Below are 8,620 nucleotides of genomic sequence, written 5' to 3'. Positions count from 1 at the left end.
GAACTTTCCTCTTGCATCCAATCTAAACCTTCCCTGTTTAAGTTTAAAACCATTCCTCCTTGTCCTATCACTATCTACCAGAGTAAAAATTTGATTCTCCTCCTGTTTATAATCCCCTTTTAAATACTGGAAGGCTGCAATGAGGTCTCACAACTTTCTCTAGGCTGAACAAGCCCAACTCCCTGAGCCCTTGTAGACTTCATAGGTAGGTGCTCCAGCCCTCTGATCATCTTTGTGACCCTCCTCTGGACAGTATCCAACAGCTCCACACCTTTCCTGTACTGGAGGCCTCAGCATGTGACAATACATTATGATTTCCTGAAAATGCTGCCTGTTGGGATCAAGGTTCATCCTACTGAAGATTTCCAAGTGTTACCTCAAATGCAGTCGTTGGCAGTCGCCGTTAGTCCTATATCACTAATTGCAAAATGCTCCATCTCTTCTCAGTAATACAGCATAACTGTTCTTCTTTTGCCCTTTATCTAAGAGGTTTGCCATATGTCTTAACTGGTGGCACTGGAGTTGAATTGTCTGGGGACACTGGGACACAACAAAAAGAATTACTCTCTTTATCTCCTGTGTCAGAGAGTGATTTTTTCTTCCAAGACATCATTCTGAGCACGTATCACAGTTCTGTACATACGACTGATACTTACCAATCTTCTATAACATTTAAAGGCAACTGCTTTAATTCAACTTTAAGTATCTTCATAAAGTACAGCTATTAGCTCAAAGATGAGTTGACCATATATAGCATTTAATTAATCTTTGGCAGATGTCTAAATTTTACTTGATACAGCACAAAAGCCATTGGAAGTTGTACGATGATCCATCTGGCAAGAAATAAATACCTTCTTACTTCTTCATCCAACATGCAACATTACTATACATGATTAATATTTTATATTTGCAGAGGAATTGAATTTCTTGTAATCTTAAAACCTATTTTCAAGTCCATGAAAATATCCCCAACTCATCATTTTTTGTTCATTCATTTGCATAGAAGCAATGCAGAATAGCATGTCACTTACTACCTTTCAAATAGCACACTCAGAAACTGAAAATACTGACTTTTTTTTTCTCCTTTATTCTCCTTTCTTGTGTAGTATAGCAACTTGCTCAGAAAATCTGTGTCTCTCCTGATGAGTTAATGTTCTTTGTCAAAAGATAGTCATCTCTAAAAGAAGAAACTTTGTGTTTATTTTGGGGACAAAGCTGAAATGGTAGGAAATAAAAAGAAGCCAAATAAATAAGAGTAGGAGAAAGTAAGAAGCAAATCTCTAAAGTGAAAGATTGTAGAAAATCTCTCCTTTTTTTTTTGGTTTCAGTTTCTGCAGAAGTTTTTTTCTTTTTGTATCAAAAAAGTATTCAGACATAAAAGTAGCCCCCTTGAATCCACTGGTTCAGTGATAGTTATGATAGTTATTCATTTTTACTACTGTGTGTGATTAGCTGGGTAAAGGTAAGAAATAGGTGTGGGTGGCTCTGAAAAAGCCTCACTGCTTCGAAAAGATCAGTGAACAAGCAGCAGCAATGGAAAACAAAACAAAACAAAAAACACAGCATCAACAATAATGAATTTAAACACTGCTTTGTAGTTTTGAAACTTCCCCCTTCCCTCCCCCCCCCCCCACCCCCAAAAAAAAGCCAAATTAGTTTATAAGGATTGTCATATGCAGGTATACAACTGTAATCTACAAGTGCTAAGTGGTACCATGTTTATTCCCTCTCTCAGATATTATGCATATTGTTAGGATTCCTCCCTCTGAGCCTTCTCAAGGCTAAAAATTCTCAGCTCTGTGAAGCGAGGCCCCTAAACCAGATGTTCCAGTTTCTTCATTATCTTTGTGGCCCTTTTCTGGATTCACTCCAGTATGTTCATATTTCTTTTGTACTAGGGAGTCCAGCACTGAACTCAACACCCACCTCAGAGATGTGATCTCATCAGGGATGAACAGACAGGAAGATCCACCTCCCTTGGCAACACTGGCCCTCATGCATCCTAGCAGGCTGTCATCCTACTTTGCTGCAAAGGTGCTTTGCTGGCTTATGTTCAACTTGTCTTCCAGGAATTATTTGCTTGGCCACCTTCTCTGGGTTGAGGTGAAGTTTACTGACCTGCATTTCCTCAGATCCCTCTCTTTTCCACCTGGGCATTAGTTTTATTTTTCTTCCATCTGCTGCTCTTGCCTGATTTCTGTATGTTGGGCTGGATAGTTCTTAAGCTTTAGAAAGTGAACCTTGAGAATCAAACAGATCTACTAGACTCTTCAGTTCTGTATCTCAAGGGATCCTGCAGAGCAGATCTCTAAGATTCCTATAAACAGGCTGAAGCCTGCTTTCTTTAAGTCCATGGTTGTGACCCTGCTAATTGCACTGACATCTCCATGCAACCATCTCCACTGCAACCTTTGTACCCCTTGATACAAGAAAGACAGGGAGCTGTTGGAGAGAGTCCAGAGGAGGTCCACAATGATGATCAGGGAACTGGAGCACCTCCCCAACGAAGACAGGCTGAGGGAGCTGGACTTGTTCAGCTTGGAGAAAATAAGGCTGCAGGGTGACCTCATTGCAGCCTTTCGGTACCTAAAGGGAGCCTACAAACAGGAGGGGAATCAATTCTTTGAAAGGGTTGATAACAGCAGGACAAGGGGAAATGGTTTTAAGTTGAAGCAGGGAAGATTTAGGTTGGATGTCAGGGGGAGGTTGTTCACTGTGAGAGTGGTGAGGTGCTGGAACAGGCTGCCCAGAGAAGTTGTGGATGCCCCGTCCCTGGAGGTGTTCAAGGTCAGATTGGATGGGGCCCTGGGCAGCATGGTGTAAGATAAATGTGGAGGTTGGTGGCTCTGGCTGTGGTGGGGGTTGGAGCTTGATGATCCTTGGGGTCCCTTCCAATCCAAGCTATTCTGTGATTCTAAGATTCAATGACAAAATTTTCCCCATTTGTAAGCATCAGGTCCAGCAGAGCATCTCCCCTTTTCAACTTCTTGATCACCTCTGCAAGGACAGCATCATCAATACACCTCAGTAACATCACTCATCATTGTAATGGTAGCAGAATTTGGCCTTTAAAGACTGTGGGCCACTCTGTAGCCTCTCTAAACATCTCTAGCAAATCTAGATGGAAAACATTTATCTGAATGTCTTCCTCATATCACCAGCTATGCTAGTATTATCACTTTCTGAATAGAGACTCAAGAAGAATATAGATTAAGCAGAGACAACCAGCTAATCAACACAAGGAAAACAAATCTTTTGCTGGGAGTGAAAGAGGTCATTTCCTCCTGAAGCAAAGAGGGGAGAAATGAAACCTGCTGGATCTTTGATGATGGTTTTCTAACCTAAGCTCCTCACAGCACAGCACAGCTATGTGCTATGCTATGCATAGGGTGATACCGGTAGAGGCAAATTGTTGCTATTTTAATGTAAACCTAAACACCAATATATTCCAGCTTTTTTTCCTTTTTTGCTATGAATGTGTAGCAATATTGTCCATATGTGTATGCCATTTAAGTTAGTTGCATATTTCTCCTGTAAATGACTTTCCTAAACAGTCTGCATTACAGTACTCCATTGCAGTCAGGATCAATGTTGACAAGAGTCTCTGGCAGGAATTAAGAAGAATCAAGAAACCAGATCAAAGTTTGCAAAATTGATACCAAGCATTTTGCTTCTATTCTTTACTACTGAGAATTTCCAAAGTACCTGCAAGTGTAGCAGCTGACCAGTGACATTAGAATGGCAAGGACTGAAGTTTCATGCTGAAGATTAAAGTTTCTGAGGTCATGCAGAGAAGGGAGTGTAATTGCAAGTTATCAAGAAAATCATAAGGCGTATCATATGAAATTGGTAGAGCCAGTAGCTGAGCCTTCCTGAATTGTCATGTGCATACAAATGAATAAAGAATAAATCTTTCCAGCCACAGCAGCAGGATTAGAAGTTGGAAGAGTTCATTGCTCCTAAATGCATTGGTATGTTTCTTCAATTACCGTAATACACCATAAAAGCAAAAAAAGGCTCGAGCTAATTCCTTTAAGTAACATATTCTGAAACATTAAACAATAAAGAATGCAATGTTCTCTCTAGATAACATAATAATTGTCTGTGTGACACCTTTGGTTGACTAGGTACCACAGGGAAGTACATTATGCAAAATCCTAAGCTGGAACTAATCATGGCCTTCAGGAATTGTAAGAGTACAATTATTCCTTGAAGAAGTGGTGGAGAAGACGGCATGTATGGCAAAAGGCTTTGTGAATAGCGTTAAAATAATTTATGTACCAGTGGGTCTCCTCTTTAAAAAACTGCTAAGAAAAGTATATATATCTGTGAATTGTAAAACAGTTACGTTAATGTTGCCAGACCTCTCAAGGATTCTTCCTCCTGACCACAGTGCTGCAGAGTTAGGTGTAAGAGCCCTTTGTTTCTGATAGCATTTGTGTTGTTTACCAGTTGATTTTGTAATTGTCTTTTTCAACAGATTTGACACAGGCAGGCATTTTTTTAATGATATAAAACACTCATTTATAGTCCTGATGGTTTTTATAACATCAGACCTTTAAAATAGCCCTGCTTTATTATTTAGTATTCTTTTTATAACAATAAAGATATGCACGGCACTCTCCAGGCATAAGAATACCCTACATGTAATATGTAGCAATAATTTTCAGGCACTACTTCAAGACCTTAATATAGCAAGTTCTGGATATCAGCTCAATTATGTTTTCAATTTCTACCTCCTTTTACTGAAGTAGTATTACAGAGGTCATTTGGAAAGTAATGCCTCTTATATATTCCCATGGAAACTACAGCAGATACAAAGAGCACAGTAACACTGTTTGATAGAGCAAATTCTCAGCTGCAAAATACTATTTTTCAACATAGTCACCATCATTATCCAATTCACATGGATAAGATGATCACAATTCTAATCATTTCATGATGTGACAGCTGTGCATCTAGAACGTGGCTTGTCCTTCACACTGCTGTCACCACTGCTGAAACACACTGCCTCACTGTGCTCACATCCACTTTTCGGTCTCTGTAAAAATTCAGCAAGTGTCAGTGAATATAAATAGGCATCAGTCTTTTCTGCAGGGAGAAATTCAGTGACATGCTGTTGCTTCATCTTTGCTTCTCACATGAACAGAGTAGAGGGGTGATTCTGCCCCTCTTTTACTCTTGTGAGACCTCATCTGGAGTACTGCATCCAGTTCTGGGGCCCCCAACACAAGAAAGATGTGGAGTTGTTGGAGCAGGTCCAGTGCAGGGCCACGAAGATGATCAGAGAACTAGAGCACCTCTCCTACAAGGACAGGCTGAGAGCTGGGCTTTTCAGCCTGGAAAAGAGAAGGCTCTGAGGGGGGGGGGGGGGGGGGGGGGGCACCTTTTAGCAGCCTTCGAGTAGCTGAAGGAGGCCTACAGGAAAGCTGTGGAGGGATTTTTTATAAGAGCAAGTAGTGACATGACCAGGGGAAATGGCTTTAAAGTGGAAGAGGGTAGATCTAGACTAGATATTAAGAAGAAATTCTTTGCTATAAGGGTGACACTGGAACAGGGTGCCCAGAGAGGCTGTGGATGCCCCCTCCTTGGAGTTGTGCAAGACCAGGCTGGATGGTGCTTTGAGCAACCTGGTCTAGAGGGAGGTGTCCCTGCCTATAGCAGGGGGTTGGAACAAGGTGATCTTAAAGGTGTCTTTCAACCCAAACCATTCTGTGATTCTATGATTCATATGCACTTTCATGTCAGACTTCATTTTGTCAGACTGCCCATCTGCTGCCATGTCACGTGGCAGCAAAATGTAATGGAATATGGGTGGGAAGGTTCAGCCTCTATTGCTATACCACCAACATCTGCCTCTGACGTTGTGGGCCAACATAATAAAATAGAAGGCATTCCTTTCGGAGCAGCTCTGATAGATAAGAGATAGATGGACTTGCTCTAGTACTGGAGGATACTTCAGGGAAAGCAAGGGACAATTTCCTGTCAGAGAGTGGAAGATATGTTTTGATAGGTGCTGTCCATTTCAGCTTTTAGCAGTAAAATGGGAAGCGTGTGCAGCATTTTACATCACCTAAATAGATTACCCAAAACAGACACACACACATGTCAAAGCAAATGACATTCTTTTTGCTGGGCATGACAAATTCCAGTGCTAGATCCAAACAAGAATAAACCTTGGCCCAATGTAACATTTTGCCCTCTTTCTGGGGCTCTCTCTCCAGGAAACAGTGGAATTTCACTTTTCAGCATCCTGAGCTGTAACAATTAGTGCTATAAACCTTGCAGAACACACTGTACTCGCAACAGAACAATCTTGCTCCTCACAGAACGTGTTATGTGAAGTGCATAAAACTGCATCCCAAAACCAATGTGATACTACAGCATTCATTCATATTAATATTTTATGGTTTTGGTCTACAGTGAGCTCAAGTATTTTGCTTGCCATAAACGTGTTTCAGTTCAAGTATTTTAGAAGTAGGGCTGAATATTACTATGTTTTTTAGTTTTAAGGTTTTCCATTTGTGACTAATGGTACAAGAAGCTGGAGCACTCAGCCAGCAGAAACCTTGGTAAAGTAAAAAATGCATAGTTAAAAATCCAATTTCCAATTCGCCACCACAGTATAAAAACACTATATGCAATGCTGATTATAGATATGTTTCTGTGGGTATTTGCCATTCCTTTGTCACATCCCTAAAATAGAGAACGATATTCCCAGTGATCAATTACACCTAGGTGCTGTGTAGCGCATTTGGCTGCGTGCTGTTTATACTTAACCAAAACATCCAGGTGAAAATCTATGTTTGTGAACCCCCAAGCACTGTATTCAGCTGTAGGAGTAAGTATTTCAGCTGACAGCAAAAGCAAAAGCAATACCACTTGCTGACTTGGGAAAAAAAAAATAGGTGAGCTGGGCTGTAGTAAATCTAGCCTGTGCTGTCTATCATTCTCAGTAGTCCCCTGCAATTGGAAGCTTTTCTTCCAACTTTAGGCTTCTACTCTCTCTGGATTAAATGAAGATCTTAACTCTAAAAGTGCCTATAGTTGTGAGGAAAAAAAAAAAGAAAGACCTTAAAATAGAAAAGCTTTAAATCTGGAAACCAACAATGAAGTAATGAAGAGTAAATAGTTGTTTGAAGGGAAGGAGTAGTAGGAACCTGACACAGTTATAAATATTTCTTTTGTTTTTCCTTTTTAATACTATTTGTTTTGTAAGTTTTATCTTATCTGACATTCCTCAAAAAGGATGAAGCTGCTGACCAGGATTGTGAGTATTCTTTATAGAGAGAAAGGATCACTGATGTCTCTCATTTTTGGTGTAGTTTGTGGTACTGCTTAAATGCAAATAATGGTTCAACACAGAATGTTCCACTGTAGAAATTATTTTGTTGTATTATTGTAATTTCACAACAAGCATAGTTGAGGGAATTAATGTGGTGATTCTTAATGTTTTACGTCTCCACTGAAGAAATTTCTCAATTTAAAAGAGATCATTTTCTATCAGAGAGTTTTCTCCTGCAAAGTAGGAAAAAATGCTAATAGCTGAAGGAGACAGCTTTACAGAAAAAAAAGAAAAAATACAAAATGTTTTTTAGTCATGGTAAATACTAGGAAGCTTATGTAGATTTACTCTCTATTCTTCTCCTCCCTAGAAGGTTCTCATTTTAGTAATCCTTCCTTTCCCTGTTTGCTATCAAGACACTTCTATGCTATTTTTACGCAATTTATGTTAAAAAGTAAAGATGAAAACAAGAAAAGAACGACTCTTTTTGCCCTTCTTTGTTAATTAAGTGCAGTCAGATCATGTGTGCTTGGCTCTGGTGTAAACCATATGCTCTCAAGCCTTCTGTGACTGCCTAAAGACTCTAAAAAGTAAACAGACATTTTCTCTGCCTATTATCAATGGGAGTGCTGTGAAAAGTTGGAGAGAGAAAGCTGATAAAGAAAATTCTGAGAACACTCAGCAGATGGGATCACAGAGACCTGTTCCAAAATGATATAGAAGTTAGTGAAAGACCTGGCCAGGCCTTGCCATCAAAGGAAACTGCTATAACTACTATCACTCATCAAAGACAGACTGGGAAGTGAGCACTATTCACACTTAATTGGCTGATTTTGCTAATGATATTGTATAAGGATTGTCCTACTGTTAGAAGATTGATCTACCATTTGAAGAAGACTAAAGTATTCTGTTTCTTCTAGAACCCAAAAAGCTCAGTAAGTGGAGGTTGGTCATTTATGGTGAAGGGCCTGGAGCATCTCTCCTATGAGGAAAGGCTGAGTGAACTGGGTCTGTTCAGCATTGAGAAAAGAAGACTGAGAGGGGACCTGATCCAGGTCTATAAATATCTAAGGTGTGGGGGGCAGAATGGCGAGGCCGGACTCTTTTCAGTGGTGAGTGGAGACAGGACAAGGGGAAACGGCTGGAAACTGCAGCATAGGAAGTTCAGCACAAACATGCGCAAGAACTTCTTTACAGTGAGGTGACGGAGCACTGGAACAGGCTGCCCAGGGAGGTGGTGGAGTCTCCTTCTCTGGAGATGTTCAAGACCTGCCTGGATGCCTACCTGTGCGACCTGCTGTAGGGAACCTGCTTTGGCAGGGGGGTTGGACTCGA

The sequence above is a fragment of the Lagopus muta genome, chromosome 1 (assembly GCF_023343835.1).
Source record: "Lagopus muta isolate bLagMut1 chromosome 1, bLagMut1 primary, whole genome shotgun sequence".
Classification (NCBI taxonomy): domain Eukaryota; kingdom Metazoa; phylum Chordata; class Aves; order Galliformes; family Phasianidae; genus Lagopus; species Lagopus muta.
Note: the sequence above shows the minus strand (reverse complement) of the source record.